This window comes from Struthio camelus, chromosome 6 (assembly GCF_040807025.1).
Source record: "Struthio camelus isolate bStrCam1 chromosome 6, bStrCam1.hap1, whole genome shotgun sequence".
In the NCBI taxonomy this organism is placed as follows: Eukaryota; Metazoa; Chordata; class Aves; order Struthioniformes; family Struthionidae; genus Struthio; species Struthio camelus.
In genome coordinates this window covers 24,717,222-24,742,268 of record NC_090947.1, presented here as the reverse complement: position 1 = coordinate 24,742,268, position 25,047 = coordinate 24,717,222, and the positions used below count along the sequence as shown (strand labels likewise).

Here is a 25,047-nt window from a genome sequence, read left to right as displayed (position 1 = left end):
AACAGGAATGCCAGAGGAGATGCACATAGGTAACTTCTGTGCACAAAGGATGGGTAAAGAATGCTCCATGCTATTTTCAGAATTAATGGCAGACACCACAGTTGTATCTGAAAGATCTCCGGTGAAGGGATAATTTAGTAATTTTCCTTCATTGTCTAATCTTAATATCAGAACCGTATCACTTCTTCCAAAAAAATTTTGATACATTTCTCTGTGTTGACTAAAATCTCACTTTTCCTCCTTATGAAATAGCTAAGGAAGAAAGCATATCCATCTTGATTTTTCTGTGAAATTTGGATCAAAATAATGACGGGACATTTCACTGTACTGCAAGTGCACACAGAAGATTGAAAAGCAATGCCAGCATTTTAGAATTTCGTCAAAAAGCAGTTCAATCATGCAAAATACTATTCTGTAACTGAAATGGACATTAAAAGCTTTATCCACTAAAAATTATAAAATAAAAGTTAAATTAATGATACATTCCCTGTTTTCCTTACAAAAAATAACAAAAACCCTTTCAACATATCGCTTTTTCCAAAATGAAATATCTGTCACTACTCTGAATTTGTGCATGAAAACTTGTGCTAGTGAATATCACTGACAACAAAGTTACTGGAATATTTGCAGTTTCCTTCATACAAACATCAACCTGTTATTTTGAAAACAATTGAGATTAACATGGTCTTACAATTTTTCTCTCAATAAAGCAAGAAGCTGAGAAGCTGAACAGGATATCCTTTTTGAATTGGTGATAGTTTACAAATATAAGTTTGGAGTTTTCCTCTAAACAGGCAGTTTTGTATGCAGAAGTAATTTTACATAGAACTTTGAAACCTGACAGAACCACTAAGTCCACCGTGGTTATTAACACATTGCAGAAAACTTTTATCACTTTCTTGTAAAATATTCTTCCTCTATGAAAGCAAATATGAAAGCAGAGCAGGAGTTGGAGGCAAAAACACCTAAAAGCAGTCATGGACAGAAAGTTAGAAGTGAACATGCACTGGCATAAAAATGCCAATAAACAGTCTGTGAATGCCTGCACACAAAAATATGTTAACTCATCCAAGTAAGTTTAACTTGAGTCTATATAGTCACAGTACTGAGTCATGCATGAAACAATTTTTCTATGCAGAACTGGAAGCAAAGTATCTAGAGTACTGTAAGATTTTTCCCCCAAAAGACACTAACATATTGGAGAGAATTCAAAAAGATCAGTAAAAATGATTAAAGGCCTGTAGAAGAACTAATTTCTGAAAAATGTAAAATACTTTTAGTGGTTTTACTAGCTGTGGTAAAAACAGCTTACAGTCTTGCTACAGGATGAATGAAGAGGTATATAAATAACAGTCTACATGTACTGATCTCAGAAACAACAATAATATATTTAGAAAATGCATTACAGTAAGTAATAAAATACAGATGAAAAAATTAAGTTTTACGTTGGATACATAAATGTGAGGCGGGGGACTCTTGTGGAAGATTAGTGAGGATGCAGATACTGCTTCATGAGCAGACTAAGCAAGTACAAAAATCAAAGTGCTTCAGAAAGGACAGACCCGCTAGTCCTTCCACCCACAGTCCCCAGGGAAACCACTTTTACTGCTTCAGTTCTAACTTACTGATTCAGTTGAAAGGGAACCCAATAAAAATGATTAACTTTGAGCTGGATCAGCTACTGTCAATTACACATGCATACAAGAGAAACAACAGAAAACTTATTGCATACCATTTAATACAGACCAAAGTAACCACTCAAGAATAGACCAAAGAGAGCACCTGTATGTCTTCTAATGTCGGTCAAGAACATATGTCATGCCCTAGATTTACCACCTCCTGTTACTTCCTTTGCCCGTTTCTTGTAGAGACCGGGGAGGCTGGTTGGTAAGGGCTCAGAAAGCACAATCACTACCTCTTTCTCCCTTCCCATAACCTTATTTTTCTCCTGGTTACACAGATGGTTTTTTCAGCAAGCTAACAGAAATCAATTGGCTATTGTTTTTACTAGTAATTACAAAAGAATGTGCCTTCTTAAGTCAAAAGACAGAAGTCTTCATTCTGCTGTATTAAAAGACTAGCAGAAGACAACATTTTGATCCTCCTTAACAATAACAACACACACCAGGCTACTTAATGGAGTGGAGTATAAGCAGCTATTGCAGCTACAAGTGAAACTCATTCAGAAACAATCCTACTTCATCGCATACACTGTAAAATAGGTCTTCCACTAGAGCAATGGCATCTTAAGAAAATAATAACACTGTTGCAAAACAAATATGTATGAAACTATTCAATGACAAAGAAGGTGAAAGGAAAAAAATATGACTGGGATGACAGAAAACTGAAACTGCAACAGCATTTCAATCTTCAAATCCCTTCCCACAGCAAGTTTAATATGAAGACCTAACAGAGTGCTAACAATTAATAATCTCCCCACCACAATCTATGAGGTGTATACTACAAGCCTTGTCTCTTCCAGGCAGGCAGTCTCATTAAAGAAGCAAATTAAACTAGATACTTTCTTACATTAGGAAACATTTCTCTTAAGGGGGAGGAGAACAGGGTTGCTATGGTTCTAGAGAAAAGCCAGTTACCATCAAATATTGTTGGAAGAAGCACTATGGCATCGTACAGATAGGGTAAAATTTATAATTTCATTTGGCATAGAGAGTCAGGGTTAAAGACAAAGACAAGTGAGTGGTCCACACATTGGCCAGGAATGTGGGTAGGTCTCACAAAAGAGCAGTCTCCAGGCAAAAACAAACAAACAAACAATTACTGTTAAAATCTATCACTCATATCAGCATATGAGTTGTTGTACATGAAGAGTCAACCTGCTTTTAAATGATGTTTTAAGTAAAAAGTATTGTACTCCTATATAACACATCATCTTGATAAGTATTTACACTGAATCAGTCTTGAGACTTTAGACATACATTCCCCCGTTACAGCTGCAGAGTGATAAATATGACTACCCAATGGCTAAATAAAATGAAGGAACAGTTTGCTTCAAATAGATATAAAATAAAGCATTTTACTAATTTTATAATTCTCATGGTCACACTTAACAGCCACAGTGAGCCAATAAAAAAGGAGGAACCCTTCAGTCATTCTGTCCTTATAGTTAGGTCTAACCCTCCTCTCTGCTGGGACAAGGAATGACAGCAGTGCACTAGAAAGGCTCTAAAACTGTTTAAAGAAAGATGTGAATATTTTATTTCTCCTTTTTATTCTAGAATTGTTTCTAGTCACAACATACCTTAAGCTTGAGATATAAATAAAAATGCAAGTTATGTTTTATTTCTCCATGCTACTCCTTACAACTTACCTACTATTTCATCCATAAAAGTGGAAATTTCATGGGGAGGAGAGAGAGCAAGTGAAAAAATCCCGCTGCCAACAACAACAAAACACGATTAATGATTTGTATATGTTTTACTCCACATTGCTTGATACTTCCTTTTCACTGATTCTGAATGTCAGGGTTTTAACTCTGTTTCCAGCAGCTCATCACTGTAGGACTATGAAGTCCTGCTGAACAACGATTGTTCAGAGTTATGGCTTCTTCTGTTCAGTTATGTGATGTCACGTTGACTCTACAGTAGAACTCCTCCAAGTTAAAATTATTAGTACCATTATCTTCATTGACAATATTTGAAATGTCTTCCTTCCCTTGATTTTTCCTTCTAAACGCTCCATTACATTTGCTTGTTACTCTGACCTTTGAAATTTTCATAATCATTCCCTAAAATATTTTTGCCAAGTTTCTTTCACAAGATTCAGTAATTTCCTACGACCTATTGACTCTCTGCGCATATAACTGAAAACTGAATAGTACAATAAGGATCCATCTGAACGTAAATGTAACAGCTTGAAAAAAAATACTGTATGTAGCTCTAGCTTAATTTTGACTCCAGGTTCTGGAAAACTGATTACTCCTATATCTTTTTCTTTTCTACTTACTCAGTAATTTATCCGAGAAAGCAACAAGAAATGTTTTGCTCTCTGTTCAGAGTTTTAGGCAGTTTTGGCACTATCTCTTTCCAGTAGAAGAACAATTTATTTCTGCTACTATTAGTAATGGAATCTCCCCGACTGTCAAAGTGAGAAGTGTAGCCCAATGCAGAGAAGATGACAGCAGGAAGCAGGCAAGTTCAATTCTTGATGCAGAGGAGAAGAGACTCATTTATATGAAATACATAACGCTCTCATTTCCTTCTGATATCGCTCTTGCAAATCCAATGGAGACAAAAAGAGACTGGCTCCCTGCAGAACACACTGGCAGTAGGTAAAGATAGCCTGCAGTGCCATTTCAGGTAGATGATAGAAACTTTATTTGTAAGAGGGAAAAAGTAGTAAAATGAGGCTACTTGAAACCTAAAAACTGTTAGCGAACCTGAATGCCTAAATTTTGTAAATAATAGTTGTTTTTCCAAATTAATGTTTGCCAGTCCTGAGGCTACAAACCTGTCTGTTGACTAAAGTATCTTAATTCTTCTTATCTTTCTTAAGGTTTTCACTTTGAGAAAGGGCCCTAGTTCTCTGACACATCCAGTAAAAGAGCAGATGAGAGTCGTCTGAACTGGCCTTCTAAGAAGCTAGTTGAATTAACTTCTCTTTCAAAGTGTCCTGTAATATCATACACTTCAATGTCAATTCTGTTCAAAATCCACTCCTAGTACAATGCAACTGGACCTGCTCTGCAGTTATATGTGGGAAATAACATTGTTTAAAAGGTCTAATAAAAACAGAACACATAATTTACTCTATCTGAAAACTGTTTAAGTCGATGTGCCCTTGACCAGAACAGAAAAAGAAAAGAAAAACATCTCAACAGTTCAGATCTCATCCTCAATTCTCTGCATACCCAAAAGAGTCACTGCACTTGGAAGAATATGAAGGTGTGCAAGGAACATCTGGAGTTCAGAAGATCGTACAGCATGCAACTGTTCCTTCTAATTGTACAGCACACTTTCATTTGATCTTGTTCTTAAATTTTAAAGATTAAAAAAATCCAAACCCAAAAGTTAGCAATTCTATAGCTCTTCCCAAAGGCTCCCATCCAACAGTTATTTTCCTTCTCTAAACTCAAGGCAAGATAATTGGCTTAAGTCTCTTTGTTTGTTTGGAGGGTATTTTTGTCATTATTGATCTCTTTCACATTAGCAAAACTACTTTTTTGTATAATATCAGTCACAGTTACATATAGTTATACTAGGCTGTCCCTACATGTTAGATATAGGATTTTTTTTCATTCTAGTTAGCACCATCTCAGTACTTTCAAAACTGTAACAATCTATCTATCACACTTTTCCGTTAAAATGCCAACCCCCCCCTGTAAATCAGGCTTCAATCGATCTGAATTCTAAAGATCTATTAATCACAATGGACAGAAAGTGTGAGATTTGTATGTGATCCCTCAAACATAAATAATCAAAGATTTCTCGAAAATTACAACGGAACCAGGAAAATTCCAACTTTGACAGACATATTTTCAGCATAAAGCTCATCTTGGACCTTTTTTATTTAGATCCATTACTTGTTAGATGCTCTAGTGTATAAACGGGTAAAGTTTTGAGGTACATAAGCAAGAATATGTCAGCCTGAGAAGAGAATTTCTACCTTTTTAAACTCAGTTACCTTTGTCTCACTTTCCTTTCTCCTTAACTTTTTGCAATCACTTGTAAAGAGAGATATGCAGAGATTAACAGCAATGTCCTAATGTATTAGATCCTACAGTAAACACATTAACACCACAGGTTTAGACCTATATGTCTAATTTTTATCGACTTTCCTATGTTAGTGTTTTTTGTAATGTCTATTGCTTGCACACTGAAATAATAATGTCACAGAACCTATTTGATCCTCTTCGGCGTGAGTTTGTATTGAAAATAAGATATGTCTTACTCCAGTGCTCCTATTGTTTTGTGGTGGAATGAACACAACCCTCTCTCCTCCTTTTTTTTTTTAATTGTCTTTTGCCACATACCATTTCCAATGGAAAATTCTTGTTCTTAGCGGTGAGCAAAGGATGAGCCCAGTCACTGCTATGAACAACACTCCACCTTCTCATTCTCACCTTAAATCCCTTCTGCAAAAGACTAAAAGATTAATTAAATCAGGTGCTAAATAGAGGGAAAATTAGTAACTTTATAGTTCTTATTTCAGACCATACCATTTGGAAGTGATCCACATCAAGATTTTACCTCCTCACCATAAGTCAGAAGATATTCCCCTGAAGATATTTAACTACAGCGGCAACAAGAGCTGCCACTCCCTCAGCCTTCCAGCATTTGCCTTGTTCCCTGGTTTTGCAGTTTTTTAAGGCCTATCTTGATACTAATACCTCTTTTCTTTTTTCTACTGCTCAGACGTTTTCTAATGTGCCTTGGACTAGCCTCTCTCACCTTTTGAGAGTTCCTTATGTCAGCTGCTCAGTGCCTGTCCATGCACTTAGTTTGATCTTTCTGCTTCCCTTAACTAATTGAAACCTTTCTCCCCTCTGTTTCATACACATCATTTTCAAACTATATAACAGCGTTAAAGAAAGATGGACATCCAAGGTTATATATGCCAGCTGCCTTGACTGATTCCAGTGTGCAGGCCTCTAATATATGGAAGCTCTCATGTGCTGCCGCCCTCTAAACACTCTTTCCTGCCTTTATTCACATAGGCCACAGAGTAAGAAAATAATATTTACAGTAGGACAAGTAAATAATGACCCTCCGTACCACATCAGAGTAGAAAGAAAGAAAGCTAAATTAAATACTGCCAAGCTGAACTATGGAGAGAATAAATGAAAGGTGCCTATACTCCCAGGAGAGAATTTAAGAGAGATTCATAACTGTTCCACTGAACCCTATGTTTTCCAGCATGGAGACATACGGTAAACACTACCTATTAGAAGAATTATTGGGAATAATTTAAATAATATACTTTAGTAATACTGGCTTTCATGTGGAAAACTTGACCAGAAGTCCTTCTCATGTTAGGCTCAGAAAGATGGCAGAGATGACTGAAACATTAATGTTTCATGATCCTGCAATATAAAGCTCCTTCCAGGCTCAGATACAGCAGTATTATGCAAAAACCCATCAAGCTGAAAAGAATGTCATGTCATTTCGTCAGCCAATTTTGAGACACATAAAGAGCACAATTTTAGCATCCTAAATGTTTGTCCCTATAATGGAGTGTGACTGATTAAATGCAGTTATCTTTGCTCTCTAGAGTAAGAAGGGTGACCAACCACTATCATCAGCTCTGTTTTTAATGGATCCACTGTCCCTTGGAATCAAATAGCAGTTATTTTAAGTAAATTATAATAAAATGATTATTAACATACACATAACACATTCTTACCAATAAACCAGCCAACTGCAATTTTTCCATTTGAAAATAACTGACTAATTTTAGAGTTATCCAATCTGAGTGAATCATGCCATGATCCTGGGAATTTCACCCAGACATTTAATGTGTGTTGCCAATGATCACTCTCTGTTCACATAGTCACAAAATGATACTCTTTTCTGTGCTGATTAATATATTCCTGCCAGGATGGAGCCATAATGGTTATATGTGGCTGCAATTCAGAGCTCCCAGAACACTGGCTAAAGTGGCAAGGTTATAAAATCCTTCTTTCAATTTCACTTGCTCTGCATAGAAATAAACTGAGTCCTACTTTGAAATCCATCATATAACTCAAATTAATAAAGCAACTCAGTGCTCAGGGATATGGTAAAAGGTGATCTAGAGTCACACGTTACCTGTCTACATTAGGGTATTCTGTTTTTGTATGCCACTGACACTTAATAAATGTCTTTGGGGATGTGTTGCAGGGAGAAGGAGAACAGAAAACGTTTTCATGTTGAGTTGTTTCAACCAAGTCCCTGATGTTTGAGTTTAATTATTACTGAGTTATATGATTATAATTACAAACTTCTGACTTCTCTTGCTGATTTACTCCCCATAGGTACCAAGAAGTCTGCATAGGATTTCTGCTGTCCCCTCTGAATTTCCCATTTAGAAAGGTTAAACAAAAAAAAGCTCCTTTCAAAGGACTGCAACACACATCAAATAGCCTTACGATTACTGTGCTTTAAGTTAGTTTTCTGGAATAACACTAATCAGATAGCGATCTAGTATGTTCTCATTTTGACATATTTCTAATAAAAATTGTTTAGAAGAGATTACATGGATTTTCTAAACATTTCTCCACAGTTACAGTGATCAGAAAGTTTAGTTGTAAGAGATACTGTATGAGTGTATATAAGCACTATACTAGTTGATAAGGACAGGAACTGAGAGAGATAGTAAGAACTACGTAAAGTATAGAAAAGAGACGGATGAGCCTCAGGATAGGGATTTCATGCTCAGTAATATTCTTCATGAACTTTCTAAACCTTCCATTTAAAATACACCATAAAACAAAGTGCCTAGTTCCCTGTTGCCTTGTAGTCATTTAGCCATGATCAAACTTGGCGGGTGGGGAACAATCTGTGTACCAACTACATACAAATGTAAATAACTGTCAAGTGCAAGAAAGAAGCGATTCTGATCCTGAGAAGTACTTTGTGGCACTGTTACTTCAACCCCAATTGCAAATTACTTTTGACTCCCTGTGTGTATTTACCAAGCATTTCTGCACATAGATTTAACTACTTTTCATTAAAAGCTAGACTGAAGCATGGGTCCATTATAAGCAGCTTGCAGCACAGTAAGTTCTGCTGTACTACTTTGTTACTATTTTAAAGGTGTGGAAAAAACTGTATTTTTTACATATTTTAAATCGCTGTATTATTTTGTATATTTTATAGTCTGCAATTTTCAAAATAAGGCTTTGTCTGTTTTTACGAATTGCAAAACACATGACACAGCATGCAAGAGGGTACACTTAGCTGCAGAATCCTTTAAGCTTTTGACTGGATGAGGAAGTTTAGCTTGAAATTCAAGAAAGTCTCCATCATACTAGAGAAATGAGAAATCCACAAAGAGTACATTTCTTGACATTACAGTTTCTTCTCAAATCAAATAAAAACAAGGGTTACACACCATGGCTGGTTTGAATACTTATGCCAAATTAGCAGTAAGAGAGAATTTGAAGTTAGCTAAATGCTGACAGCAAAAACAGACAATAAATGTTGTTTATGGATACCAAAAGATAATAAAAATACCAAAACTTCAATCAAAATTGGGTCCCTAGGGACACAAACTTTATTTGGGGAGAGATTATAGAATAACAGACTCTGTCACTAGATGTAACTGGCAGACATCTTCGGAAAGGAAATCTGAAATGTCAGGTATCTGAAAGAACATGCTGTCCTACCTTTATATTGGCATGTATGCTCATACATGGAGACAGTAACCAGCTACTTACACTTAGCCACACTGGAATTAAGATGGGTTCGTTCCGTTTGGAAAAGAGAAGGTTAAAAAAAAGAAAAAAGAGATCTCTGCTATGTAATGTGTAACCGTAAGAAAAGAGCTTGCCAAGCTCTTCTCAGACACACATAGTGAAAGGACAGGGAACAACAGACACAAGTAGCATCAAAGAAAATTCCAACTGGATATTAGAAAAAAAAAGCTCATAGTGAGAATGGTTTAGCACTGAAACAGGCTATCCAGAAAGTGTGTGGAATTTCCGTCATTGGGAATTTTCAGCAGGACAAGGCCCTGAGCAACCTGCTGTAACTTTGAAGTTAGCACTCTGTTGAGCAGGAGGTAAGGCTAGAGGGCCTCCAGAGGGCCCTTCAAACCTGAATCATTCTATGATGTAAAATAAATTATCTACCAAAGAGCCACCAAAATAGTTAGTCTGTAAACATTTGTTCTTGCTGTTTGTATATTTGAGACTTCCCCACATTAAGTGTTCTTTTACACCTTTCAGATCTGTCAAGTGGTCAAATCTGTAAACAAACCAATTTACTAGTGTTATGGCCTGCTTTCTTTTTACTTCAGCTTTATATAACAAAGTCAATCCAGTAAACTGAGATTACTTCTGCATACTCTGTGCTACTTTTCTTCCCCTAAACCTTTCTCCAGCTCAGTTCTACTTCAGGTCAAGGACACTACCAGGGCCAGTCTACAGTTTTAGGATATTTCTGTTACAACTATTATAGCTCCTAGTCATTCCCCTTAAATTGTTCCCTCATCCCACACTATGCTTTTTATATACTCTGTTTCACGCCCAGAAGTATCCTCTGTTTCAAGGCTGAATCAAGCTAACCTGTTTCCCAATTGCCTAGTTTTTGTAGCATGTTGTACTTACTACATGTTCTGCATGAACTAGTTGTGCATTATGCAGAGGCTCTAACTATATGTTATCAGTTAGAACAGATACATAAGACACAGAACAACTCCATGTCAGGCTCACTGGCTGATTACATAGCTTCTAATCATGCAGAGTAGTGCTACCCACGTGGCTTGGCCGTGTACATCCCTCAGCCCATTCACTGCATCAGCTGTTCAACTACTCATAAATTTGAAAACTATATTAAAAATACATTAAATACATTTGGAAGCAGCAGATGTACTCTGCATCACAGAGAGAATAAATGTACTGAATCAGAGTAGCGTGGAGGTTGCAGTTCAGCAAGATAAACCATGTAAGTGTCACCTGAGGGATTTGTTACATGAGATGTTTCTCTGGTTCATTTTCTCACAAGCAAAATCTTACTCCTCAATCTTGCACCAACTTTCAACCCCAAAGCAGTAACAATACCTTTAATCATGGAAAAGCACACAAGTTCTGGTTCTTTATTATAACAAAAGGGCCAACAGGCATGCAAAAAACCCTGTTTAGTTGCACTGAGCCTCCCATAATGCTATTCTAAGATCATCATCATCATGTCTGTGCTCCACACATCTGTATGGTGTGACTAGCTTACGTACTGCAAACGGTCAAGACAAAACACTGCAAGTGTCCTGTGAAGGCTATCACTTTCTCAGTGATCAGAGCAGAATGACATAAAATAAACCCAGCTCTACACTGTTAGCTTGCATGCATTACTTGTTGTCCAACTTTTTACGAGGTAGGACCTTGGACATATCTGATTTATACAGACTTTTAGCTGGCTTACCATAAAAATACAAATATAAAATGTGGACTGCAGTCATTCAAATGACTGCAGACACACCTGAAGTAGCTTGAAACCACTGCAAGCAAAGTAGCTACAGCAGTGCAAAGCTTACACCGGGTCACACACACCTCTGAGGCTCCACAGACGGTCAGGAAGTCATGGACTGTGCTCTATGGCATGGCCTCTCATACCCTACCAAGCTGGATGAAAGTTAGCTATGTCCATCTATGCTGCAGTCACATTCCTTCCCTTCTTCACAAAACTAATTAGGCATTATTTTATTTATTTTTACTCTCCTTTTATGGTGCCTATTTTTTAGCTTTATTCTGCAACCATGAGGCCCAGAAGTATACTATCAAATGAAAACTAGATTTCTCTGGTTGTCAATCTCTGAAGCTCCAAGAACAGCACTAACTACTGTCTGACTCAAAAAAAAAAAAATTACAAGATTTGGCAATGTGGCAGAGCAGGGCTGAGCATTCAATTTTTTCTAGTAGGGAGGAATGATAAGGAGAAGCAAATCTCCTTTTCTTCTTTTGCTACCATGAAGAACTTTGAGAAAGGCCATGAGGCAGTCCCCTCCAGTCCTTTAAATGAATCTGTTGGAGCACACTCACAAGTAGCACTGAGACTTTAACTCAGACTTGTCTATCTATGTAAGTTAAACTGATGAAAATAGTATGGATATGGGTTGATTTACAATGAATGAAAAAGTGGAGTGAGGACAGGTAGATTCAGATTCACACGAGTGCCACCACTTGAAATAAAATAGGTTAGCTCTCATTAGTAACAACATTGACATCTTCTTTCAAGCATTCAGTCTCTTGGAGGGTGAAACTGTTACACCCTCTCTCAACAGACCTTCTACTATTTTGGCATCTCAGAAAATATAAACAAATTGGATACACTGCCTTCCTTTTGTATTGGAAGCTAAATCTGTCCTTGGAGAATTGTAGGCTCATGCAATGAGCCACAACACCTAATTTCAGCTGCAGTCTCTGGAATTCTTATTTCCACATGGTAAATGAAATCATCTACAGCCTCGCCTTCAAGCTGCTGATTCTGAGAATGTTTATCCACATTTGTAATCACACTTTGTTAAGAAATTTAGAATAATACCAAAGCATCATATAAATCCATACCAAACCTACACTGCCCTTCCTTTCCATTGTACCATTAATGTTCTCATCATCACGGTAACAAGGCATGGACTCTGCACTGAGACATAAGACACATTAAGACCATAAAAATATATTTAGTGTTGCAGTGTATCAGTATTTTAATAGTACTTTATAACAAATGGATTGCAGTGTTAAACAAACTGCAGCAAATTAATTAAAAAAAAAGGGTCTGGTAGCAATTACCTGTCTTCAAATTATGAACGTTCATCAGTTACCACTGCTGCAGTGACAAGGAGTTGATTTAGCAATACGAAAGGCAGAACTAGAATAAGAAAGAGAAGGTCTATCACAGGAATCTAGACAAGAAAGAGTTCCTTCATATACCCCAGGAAAAGCAATAGTGGGAGGAAGACAGAACCAGAAACTGCATTTGATTTCTGACTCCTGGGGACTGTATCAGCTCCCTTTAAATTACTAGAATCCCTCTAGACTAAAGTCTACAAATATACTTCAATGTGCCAAACTGAGAGCTGGGGAGCACTGCGGAACTCCGAATCATTAACACATCATCAGTGAGTCTACATCAATAAGTCTTCATTCATGTTTGTTGAAAAATGCTAATGATGTCTAGCTTTGTTTTTCTGCGTTTTCACCTTCGTATCTTGATTCATATTCATCACCTTTTAAAACCCAGAATGGCAGTGTCTGACTTTGAATTTAAATATCCGTCCTACTCTGAACAATCAATTTATTCTAGATTTTCCATAAAAAGGAACTTTTGTATGGAAAAAGCCTGTCTCAGCATAGTAAAAGCTCATCTTTGTCCTCTTTAAAACAACGCAACCCAGTCTGAGTCCAGGGATTGTCACAGGTTGTAACAGTTCTTTAAGGAAAGTGGAACCTGCAATGAAATATCTGGGGCTTGGGGATAGATCTGACCAGAGTAGAGGTCATGAATTTTTTTTTTTTTTTTTGGAAAAACAGCCACCAAAGAACTCACCTATATGTAGAAAATAGGCAGCTTTCTACAGAGGAAAAGGCTGTCCACATCAGCTTGACAAAGCACCTGGCTACAGATTGCTGCTGGGAAGGCCTTACTGGACAAGCTTTCATTTTTTAATTGCTCTGAACTTCAGTTTTGAAAAATAAATCCAATGTTGCAAAAATGATCAAAGTCCTGCAGGAGCTTGGGAATTTTATTTGATATTCCGGCCATTGAATCAGCTTCTCTAGAATTCACAATGGTCATGCAGGGAAGAAAACATGTTCAAAGCATCATGATAAGCATTTGCAGGGCAAGACAAAGGATTAAGAAAACACTGCAGGAGAGTATCTGCTGTATATGCCAGTAAGTATAACGTGTCCTCAGGGACAGCTGGATTCTACTGCACTCAGATGGAGACGGTAGCTGTGCTTGCAGAGCTTTATCTGTATAAAGCAGTGCTAACTTAACAGCAAATGAGAACGGCACATTAGCAGTAAACACCGTAACAGTGACTCATCTATCCCTTAGGTAGGAGGTTACCAAAAGGCTATATGTTGTTTAAATACTACGAACAGGTGGATTAACTAACAGAAGATGGAAGCAGGCTGATATAGAGTGTCTAGTTGATTTGCTCTGGCATTTATATCCTATATGCTGATTGCTGTTGTGAAGGCAACACTGATTCTGTCAGAAAAGTTGTTCTCCCATATGAAAAAAAATGCATCAAAACCAAACCGAAATGAACATGTAACAATCTCAAACTTAATGTGAATTGTGCCCATCTGTAGGTACTATGTTCATTCACAGCCCTGAGTACATTAACAAGCTCAGCAACCTCCTTCCCCCAGCCCCAGGGGTTTAGCTGCCTGTGCAAGGCCAGTTCAGACATTGTGCAGCTCTGCGACCTTGGATCAGACTTGTGTGAAAATAGTTAAGTTGTGAGAAAGAGCTGTGAACAGCCTCACCTGGATCCTCTGCTGCACTTAACCTCAGGCCCTTGGTCCTTGCCTGAGCCAACCTGTAGCAAGTCTTGTCTGTGGCCAGTCTCATACCCTGCTGATCCTGCCTTGCTTGACTTCACTTCCAGACTTGACCTCAAATCTACCTTGTCACTATAGACTCATCTGCCCCTTACTGTACTGTTGACTGAACCTGACTTCTGTCATCAGACCTGCTTTGCTCTTCATGTTCGGATAAAGTGGTGCTGCACTCTGGTTGGTAAGGCCACTACCTCTGCCCACCTTACAGTCACCATCAACTCCCACCTTGCCTTCCCTTGCAGAGCAGCCCCTCTCACTGACAGCAATTATTCTACTAGGCACAGGCAGAAAAATAACATAAAACCCCAAACCCACTCCCCCAGAGAAAAACTCCAGATAAAAAACATACTATACCCTATAGAAACATACATACACTACTTTGTGACAGCTGCTTCCCTTACTCACATTTTCATTTTACTCTATGTTTTATAAATAATGTTCCTAATATAAACTAAACAAACAAATCTAAACATTCAAACAGTTCCCTGCCACTTCTCTGGAAGGCTAAGTTTTGCACCCACTCCAGTAGGACAAAACAAGTAATACATATAATAATACACAAAACATAATTAGATAATTAATGTAGATAATGTCCATAATCAAAAGATGAAGTAAAATTGGATTTGAGGAAACAGGTTTCTCTTTTCCGAGCTATGTCTGTGATCCCTGTTTTTACAGCTTCGGCAACTCAAACAATACTCAGAACATTACGCAGATTTCCAGACGCAAACAGCAAAAATATTTTTTCTGCATGCACATATTCAAGTACTGCTCAAATACTATACATGAAAGGCTTCAGATATATCAAACCTGTAAAAGCACAGACGAGAGTCCAGATGGGAAAAAAGTGTGCAATGCAGAACATTTTCAAGGGAAATGTGAATTTCAATTAACTGGAAACTGCAAGACAGATATTTACTATGTGCTTATTTCAACATATTGATTTTAAATCAGCAATTGGCCTGTTTCTTTTCATTAGAAAGTGCATAACTGAAGCCAAATGAAAAGATGATACTGCTGGTGAAGATTAGCAATTTAAAATTGGAGACATTTCATTAGGATTATTTATAAATATAGTGAAGTTTAGACAATTTCATATTTTCTGCCAGGCTATTTATATTTGATAAATTTCAAAAGTAAACTATAACTACCTTATATAGCAGTATGTGACAAACGTAAGTAATTTTCATTCTGAATAACAGCTAGTAAAGTACAAATCAAAGATAAAACAATGGGGTTATTATACCCTTTAGTGGGTGGGAGACCATTCTTCCTGTGCTCCCATGCAGAAGGAGGAAGGAGTAGGTTATATATCTGGAAGCCTGACTTTCTAAAGTTCCTAAAAGACTATATAAAGAACCTAACAGCTACAAAGTGAATGCAATGAGAATCCTAGCGCAGTGCACAAAGCACAGGTAAGCCAGAGGGTTTCATAAATGTCCCCAGAGTCTCACTACAGTCTCTTGCAATCAACTACATGATTTGTTCAGGAACTAGGGGGGAAAAAAAATTATTCTAAATATATTCTAAATACATTCTATATTCTCTAGGCAGCTCTTAAACAGCAATGATGTCTTTCTTATTTTTGTATGTCCCTATGTTTGTGGTTGAGTTTAATTTTGGATTTTTTTTTCCTCCAAGAACAGGGGCACTAAAACAAGAAAGTTTCTATGTTTTACTCTTTGATATCTCTATTATAGAAGGAAAATAGGAAAATAGAGGGAAAACACATAGATGAAAAGAAACTAAACTAAAAGTTTTATTTGCTAGTTGCTCAAAAGACTTACAGCCTGCCAAAAAAAAAAAAAAAAAGGAAAGAAAAAAGATCCTTGCATAAAACAGCAGCAGAAGAAATAACCAGGATATAACAACTGTTTAAAAAGAAAAAAACTTTAGAAGTTTCAGATTTGAATCTCTCAGCTGGAGAATCAGCTGAATCGATACACAAACTGTGCTACTAATAAATTATTAAAACCAAAGTGGTACATCTGGAGCTCAAGAAAGAACTTTTGAGGCTACTGTGTTTTCAGTTTAGGTCAAATCTGTTTCCATTAACAGTAAAAAGTACCCCAAAAGGAGAAAGTGTTGCATGCAGCTGAACCTTGACTACTTTCAGTAACCACTCCAGTTTGTTTACAGTTAGGATAAATATCTCTATGCCAATTCTGAAACTCTGTTTAAACCTTCCAACGATACAGGCGTTATTTTTCTGCAGTATATGCAATCTTGGAACAAAATACTGCATTTTTGCTAATTCTGAACCACCAAATGTTGCTTAAAGGGATCTTGAAGCAACAGTAGGAATTGATTGTATTGCTAAATACTAGAAGTACATTTTACTTGTGGTTAATAATACAAATGCCAGTGTGTCATAACCATCCTTTTTTTTTTCACCAGTTAAAATGGTGAAATGATTAGTTAAAATAGGACTTCTTAAATGGAAGCCATGTGCTTGTAAGGGTTTGGGTCTGAATTTCCACAAATGTGTAACAAGTGATGCAAATGCATCATTTGCCATTACTGGAGAATAACGCTTCTCCACATTTTTCATATAGTCAGTAATTATCTACGTCCTATTGAAAGATCAAGTTAAAGAGATGTCAGTGTTGCATTTATAAGATGCTTGACTCATCTGTATGATTTTAAGTGCGGGGCTTGGGGTTTTTGGGTTTGTTTTTTTGGTTTGTTTTTTTTTTCAATTCAGGAGCAGTAACTTCCTCAGTTGCCAAGTTGTATTCTTTAACCAAGTTTTAAGACTTAAAATAGCTCATTCAAATGTATTTCTTTCTCTGACTTAATTTGTTTGAGCTCATAAGCAATATAATGTGGAATAGAACCAATATGGTAATTCTCTTGACTAGAAAAATAGCTAGAAAGGTCAAAAACTTCTAGAGGTTATTCTAAAAAATTTGATTACAGATTGGGAGGGGAAAAAAAAAAAGAGGAGAGTAACAGCCTTGTAATGCAGCAGAGGAAAACAGAATGAAAGGGAGAGGGCTATCTTTGAAAATTCTTTCTACATTTTCTCCTGTAGCTTTGATCCAAGATGAAACCCTTACAAACAATGATGTTTATTACTTTGAAAAACAATAATGCCAGCTGCATTTAAATACAATGTCATATAGTACTGAATGTACACAACACTTTCTTATCTGTTTGACTTAGGAGCTAGCAATTGTATTTTTTTCCCAAACCTTTTCTTCAGAACAAATTACTTTTTACCAGAGGGTGCTTTGTTCTCTGCTAAAGAGTGTTGAAACAAAAGCTGTTGCCTCCAGCCTTTGCCACTGCTAAGCAGTGTAAGGTGAGCACACAGTACAGCCAGAGGTATGGCAGAAAGCATACGTCTTTCCTCCATGCCTCACTAAATAATACATTGGCAAGACGAGCACATAAGAGATTTGGTGTCTTGTAACTACTATCAGACGTTTGTCTATAAAGCTTCATGTTCATTAGTCAAATAACACTAGTGAATTAGAGAATGTTTAAATTTGTCTTCCTTTAAACAGGCACACAACGACTGTAGCAGAGTCACAACAGAAAAACCTGACCGAAAAGAACACAGTGGTAAGATAAACTCATTACAAATATGCATTTTAATGGATTTATTTGAAAAAGGCTATTTAGCATGGGGCCTGATACTGTGCATGTGAAAAGTGAGAATGAGAAGATAAAAGAAAGAAAAAATAAACATGTATTTCCTTTAATTTAGTCCTATGAATAATGTATGCTTTCTAGTCCTCTCTTATTAAATGAAACAATGTGTCAATGGCAGCCTGTGTGTAAGATGTGCAGAACGTTAACTGAGAATTAGTGTTCACTTCAGATTGGTGGAACCTTGTAGCACTTGCTAGTACGAGTGTCACTCACAATTTATATTTGAAATGATGTTTCTCAAAGTTTTATAATTTAGCTATGAATATTTGCATCAAGATAAAGGCTGGCATATTAAATGACAGCCCAAATTAATCTATTTTCTCCAAATATGACTAGGACTCTGAAAACGCTTTTAGTTCTGTAGTAACGAAAAAAAAAATTCTAGTTCTTTTCATACACTTGTCCGAGCTGCTTTTTTTTTTAAAGTGTCTGAAATGTAAATGTAGAAATGTTACAGATACTTGAGGCTCTGTTTACTTGCAGAAGAAACTGCAAGCTTTCCACGTGCCAGAAGTGTGCACCCAGCTATCATGTGCACATTTAAGAAGTCTTCAGTGGAGAAAAGATGTTACTTAGAGAAAAGTAGTCAGTGAATGTTATTCACTAGAGCTAGAGGAGAATTAATGCAGCTACTGGTCCTCCCTTTCATTTCTCTTCCCCAGCATTCCCATAAACTAAGGGGTCAGCTGCTATTTGTTCTGCAGCCTCCTCTGGATCTTGTGGTTTTTATCCCAGTGGTTTGGAAAACACACTGGGTTGAAATACATAAAATTTTTCACTTTCAACAAGCTGATCCTTCTCTAAATTCTCTTTTCCTCAGAATTTGCCAAAGGCGGTAAGAGTACAGGTTAACTGGAGCCAGACTTTCAGAGTGGGATAGAAGGGGAACTGTCAAAGCAAAAGCTTGATTAAACAGCATGGGAGACCATCTAGAGCTCTATCCTCACAAGTTTTTTTTAAATCATGGGAGAAGGAAATCTAGCCCAATATGTAAGCTTTATGTCCCACACAAGCTGATTAAAGTTATATTACTTCCCCGCCTGCTCACTCTGCTAAATTTTTTATTGCTTCATGCACCCACAGGACTGTAAATTTTCTTTCTCTTTGCACCTAGCCAAGTGACTCAGCAGCAATTTGGCTAGGAAAGGGAGACATTTAGTTTTCTGTCACTACTACAGGTTCAGGTCATAGACCACTGAGGTCCATAAACAGAGATTGTTGTCGCTTTGTGTCCCCACATGAAACTTTAACAGGCTAGATCTTTGTGTTGAAATAAAAGTAATTTTTTCTCCCTCAAATAAGCTACTTTAGTGTATAATATTTTAACAGTTACATTGATGCTAGATCTGTCGAAAGTCCAGTAAAGCTTTGATTCTGTTCTAATATTTTTTCCCTGATTGGATGGGAACCCTTTGACACTTTTCTATTAAAAAAACACAACATGAAACTTCATCATCAGGGCTTGGGCAAATGACAGCTGTTCTGACAGAACTCTCATAATGTCAGAAGAGGACATCCTAGGCATCCACAGCATAGTAGACATGGTTATGTCATCCCTAATATCGCTAAACGAATGCATCTAGACTACACACTACTTCTACAAGTAAACTGTATCATTTTACTGGTATTGTTATAATTTCTATTTACTGATATTAAACAAATGAAGGAGTTCACATGCAAAAAACATTTAAGATAGCAAGAATATGAAGAAAATGTGGTTTTAAACACATTTTGCAAAAGCACAAACAGCAGAACTGCTACAGTTGTTCTGAAAAGCTCTTTTAATTACTTTCATGAATATATTAATCTACCAATTGAGTACCTAGTCTGTGAACAGTAAAAGGGGAATTACCTCATTTGTAATGCAGGAAGAAAAATACCATTTGAATGATCCTACTGTGAAGATACATGTATCAACAACTTCTGTTTTTAAAAAACCCTGAAACATACTGGACAATTGCAATTAATGCATTTGCAAAATCCCTAAGTCTTCCTTTAGTTTTTGCCCAGAAAAAGTGCACATTTGTCAGATTTATTAAATGTGATGAAGAAGTCAAGTAGGCCTCTTATGAAACCAGTGGGAGACAGATCCAAGGGGTCCCAGAGAAGAAAAGCAGGAAAAGAAAAACCTAGAATCGAATTGCACAGTATTTGAATACTATCCTATCATTGACCTCATAAAATAAATGCAAACACACAAACAAATTATAGGTAGCTTTCACAAAGACCTAATTTCAAAGGCTACTCAGCATGTCACCTGGTTATTTAACAAAAATCCCACCATCTGTTCCTGCCGGAATGATTGCTTACTAGCTAACCTAATCTGTTTTTGATCTGCAATCTTATTCTTTCAAAAACATCATATTTTGCCAGAGAAACAAGCTTTAGTCCATAAACTAAGGAGAATGAGGGCTCAGAAGCAAGTTTACCACAAAACATAGGGGAATGTGCGTCTTGCATAAATACACTCACTTGAATTAGGGAAAAAAAAAGTTTCATACTCTAAAATCAATCTGTGGGTGCAATGTAAAAAGGAGTATTTGTAATATACAGCTATGAGTTAGGTTTAAACATTCTGCAAATGGTGAGTCTAACAGCTGCCCTTCATTTTCGGTTAGAAGTCAGATCCATTTTGGATCTTTGATGGAACCACACAGCTCAGAACAACAGACACGTGGTAGAGGAAGGAAGGGTGTTACTGTTTTGCCTGCAGGAAGGGGAGAAGATAGGAGAAGCCTTGCTTCAGTGAAGGGGAAACAGTACGATGCTAGCCATACTCACAGTCTGGTACTGCCAAAAGGAGAAAAAGGAGAGAGAATTCTTGGGCCAAATTCTGGTTGGAAAGGAGGTAAAAGTTGTAAGCCAAGAAACTCTTTCCTGTTGTGTTCAAAGAACATGGATCATGAATTTCTTTTTTAAAGACTCTTGACTCAAAAAAAAACCCACCCACAACATAAATTTTAATTCAGTCAAATGTAAGCATGAATCTGAAGTTAAAAACAAACTGTCTTGCCAAGACGGGAGGGGCTAATGAATTGAGATTTTAGTCAGGATCCCAGCCACCTCAGTGGTTAAGTGGCTGAGCAGCAGTTGGTTTCAGTTCTTGTTAACACTTATTTCTCTTTATTAATTGAGATGCATTCTTTCTATTTAACCTCATTTTGAATGAGAGATGAAAACTGTTAACTTTGAGTACTTGCTGCAGGGCAGTTTATGCAGAAAATGTTGAAATTAAACCTCTTGGGAGCTGATTTCAGGAAACGGGTAGCAGATTACAGCAACTGGTGGGAAATGACAGAACGTTAATTTTCCTTTCCAAACGTACTGTGAGAAAGACGGAATAAGCTTCTGTGAGAACATGGAAGGTCAAATGACCGAAAAGATTTGATATCAACACTTAGTACTTAACCTGCTGGAAGAATTAGGAGTGTGCAATTAGGAGCACTGCACTGCGATGTGTTTCCAGACTACAGAAGTATTATGTCCCTGACAGCTATACAGCAGTCCTTCTATCTTATAGCTACATTAAAATGCTCTGTCTCACTCTACAATACTGACAGCTGTATAAAATCTAAAAGAAACCAGCAGTCACCTGTCACAACATCTTTCAGTGCAGCACACACTGATTACCAGGCACTCATTAATTAGCCCCACTTTGTTTGAAATTACAGAATCACAGAATCGTTTAGGTTGGAAGGGACCTCTGGAGATCATCTAGTCCAACCCCCCTGCTCAAGCAGGGTCACCTAGAGCATATTGCCCAGGATCACATCCAGACGGGTTTTGAAAATCTCCAGGGAAGGAGACTCCACTACCTCTCTGGGCAACCTGTTCCAATGCTCAGTCACCCTCACAGTGAAGAAGTTTTTTCTCGGGTTCAGATGGAAAAATTCTCCCTAATTGAGTGCTTGCTGCTTTTCCGTTTGTGATAGATAGCAATTTTGCTAGCAACCTTAAGAATAAAATATCTGAACACTCTTTAATTAGCATATTCATACTGTATCAACACACTGACCCTTTTCATTGACTCTTGCTGTAAAATGCCTTCATTAGTTATGTTTTAATGGATTTGGTTTTAAAAGTTCAGCTTTTAAACAACAGGAAACACTATATCCAATGGCTTTTATTTTGAGGTCTTTGAAAAAAAATTAATTCTTTTTAGCTGTTTAGCACATCAAGCCATTCTTAACAGAATTATATTGGATTATCATAATGCTGCAATAAGCTCTGATTTTTTCCACAGAAAGAAGGAACCAAAACACTGATTATACCTGCAGTAACAATACAGTTGTCTTATAATACTGTAGGATCTAGTAGGTGCGCAGCTAAAATATATTTTAATAAGGAGGTGGAAAACTGTTTAGTGTTTGGGAGTGGTGGCTGCCACAGATCCAAACAACTCACAGGCATCAAGACTAGCCCTTACAGTAACTTCCATGCACTTTGATATTGGGCCTAACTCACTACAGCTTTTTTAATATACCTGCTGTAATAGCTATAGACTAACTCTTACTATAATGGTATTTCAGGAAAGGTCCTTCTGGATTATTTTCTTAGCTGTATGAAAGCACATATTCTATAAATAGTCTGAAAAAAAAACCCAAAAAAGAAAAAAAAACAAAAATACATGTTCTGCAGAAGTAAAAAGAGCTGCAACTCTGTAAAAACAAAGTGAAAAAATACAAGCAATTCCAGCATATTTAATAGACATTACTAATAACCAATGAATAAAAAACACCCATATACCATTACCATGATGAAATCTGTTAGATCACAAGTTGCTTCCATGGAAGGGCCCAACATGTGTTATTATCAACTGCGATAGATACAGGAGTAGATCCTACTTTTGCTTTGCCTCTGTCCACACTGTATCCAGAACAGCAGCTTATCTCTTAGTTTATGGATGGTTCAGAGTACAATTCAAACTATTGCTGCCTGTCTCAAGATTGATTAAAGGCAGGCTAGAAAGGCCATCAATTTTCCAAAAGGACTGTTTTCCAAAATGAGTTATTAATCTCAGCCATTTTAGAATTTTCCCAAGCATCATACTAAATATGCAGCATGTTAAATTTAACTTTCGGTATTCCATAAAAGCCTAGCATGCTACTTCTTGAATTCAGAAATAGAAGAAAAAATTCACTCACTTAATCTCCTTGGTACAGATGCTGCACTCTTGACCTACAAAATGCACTTGTTATCATGTGATCCTCCAAACTCAGTGATCTAAATTATACACTAGTCCCTTTTTCCTCTTAATATGTTTAAATTAATTTTTAAAAATTCTTTTTATATATTGGTAGCATATAGTGACTTCAGTAAAATCTGTCTTCCTTAATTTTAGTTCATAGCATTCCTGAAGCTTGGAAAGTTGTTTTAGTAGCTCATGTTCATTTCACATTGGGTCCTTGAACTAAAGTTCTAGTGACTATTTATTAGTCTGAGATATTTAATTGCTAATTGCGTTTTAGGAAAAAAGACAAATTAAAAATGATTAAAGAGTCAAATATTAGCAGTGGATTAATAAAAATCACTTGACAGAAATGTATACTGTCTTTTCTCCCTTTCTATTTTATAAATGTGCAGTGTAAGCAATAACTGCTACATATTCTCCAATTATTTTCTATATCCTTCATGCTGTACCCTCCACTCCTTGCAGCTATAATTGCACTATTTGACGAAACGCAAGTTCACAGTGGTCAGCGACTCTAAAATTTCTAACTATATGCAAAGTGAAAAAGTATACTTTGCTAGAATAAATATTTAACAATACTGACATCTTCGCACAGATGAACCATGTATCGATACAAGTAATTTCTCTAGAGAAAACAAACCTAAACAATTTCTGTTTTAACAGTCGTGATGAGGTTACCATCATCATTTCTAACAGTAGCTCTCCTTCATCATAACAAAATCCTTGAAATCAGAAGGGGTCTCTTCACCTAAAAGGAACAACCCTCACACCTACCTTTTAATATGAGAGTTGATGCATCAGAGGATTTGTCAGGAGCGTCTCTTTAAAACTTGCACTAGTTCTGCATAAAGTTCCAGAAGTGCTACCTGGAAAAGATGCTGAATCTGGATTTACTGTTACTGTTTTTTTCAGCTTGGATTGTGCAGAAACAGAGATCAAGGCTTAATTACTCTGTAACTTAGTCATTAAAGTATTGGAGGTTCGTTCTTCTTGCAAGTGCTGGCACCACATTACAAATGAATTTATGCACAAACTTTGCACTTTGTGCTCATGGTAAATCCACATACTGACAGTTCACAGATGTACATTCAACGTACTCTTTCAACGTACATTCAAGATGTACTCTTTCAACGCTATACTCTTGGAAGTTAGCAATTCCTTCTATTTAAACGAAAATTTTCCCCCTTTCCTTTCAGAAACAAACAAATAAACAGGAGTTCAGTGGTTTCTATAAAACTCACTTAGCTTGAAAGAGGTAATTTAAAGGTCCTAAATTTGTCCAGCTGCACAGGTCCCTAGCCTTGGTGGTCAGACATCCAGCTGCATGCACTCCAGCTCTTAAACCAACACCGTTCAAGCGAACCTCTGTCACTTCTTTTAAAAGCCAGGGATATGCCATTTGAAAACAACATCTCACATTGGATATCTGTGTATCCTGATGTGTGCAAGTAGGTGTAATGGCGTTCAAGCACACATTCACAAACCTGTGTTTGGGAATCAGATTCCACTCAGTGAGCATGCACTGCTCTGACCCAAATATTTTATATAATTTCAGGCAGATAAGTTTAAACTTGTTCCAGACAAGGATATCTTGGATGTGCTCCAAACCATGAACCTGAATAATAACCATGTTTGGATTTAAGGTCACTAATGATGCTTTTCCCAGCCCTAAACAATGAGGTGTTTGGGATTTTTCGGTTTTTTCTTGGTTCATACAATAGTTCTTCCACGGGTTTGCTGTGCTTCTAAGGAAGTGGAGTGGAACTGGCTTTTTCCTGCCGCTGTTTCCTGCTTGGCTGGGATCTCCCTTTCCACTGGGAAATGGCTTATGTCCCTGTCCACGGGCCTGTGCCTTGGCCTGTCGGCCGACCCGCGAGGGCTCCCGAGCTGCCCCCGCCACGGCTGCGGGCCCACCCCAGCCCGCCTCAGGCTCGGCTCTGCCGCGGGCAGGAGCTGCGCGCTATGGGCGCCCGCG

At 37.2% G+C, this 25,047-nt stretch overlaps 1 protein-coding gene across 22 annotated transcripts in view; it reads right to left on the bottom strand.

Moving 5' to 3' along the window:
- LOC104144940 (sodium channel protein type 2 subunit alpha) overlaps positions 1-25,047 on the bottom strand; it is a 166,164-nt gene that overhangs the window by 140,961 nt on the left and 156 nt on the right. For 16 of the 22 annotated variants that reach the window (XR_011141929.1, XM_068948743.1, XM_068948735.1 and 13 more), the window contains exon 1: positions 23,847-25,031. The exons of 3 other annotated variants lie outside the window; for them this stretch is intronic. The gene's annotated coding sequence lies outside the window, so the exon portion shown is untranslated. Of the gene's footprint in view, positions 1-23,846; positions 25,032-25,047 lie in introns of those variants that run through there. 3 more of the 22 variants (XM_068948726.1, XM_068948728.1, XM_068948748.1) reach the window with 3 other exon arrangements.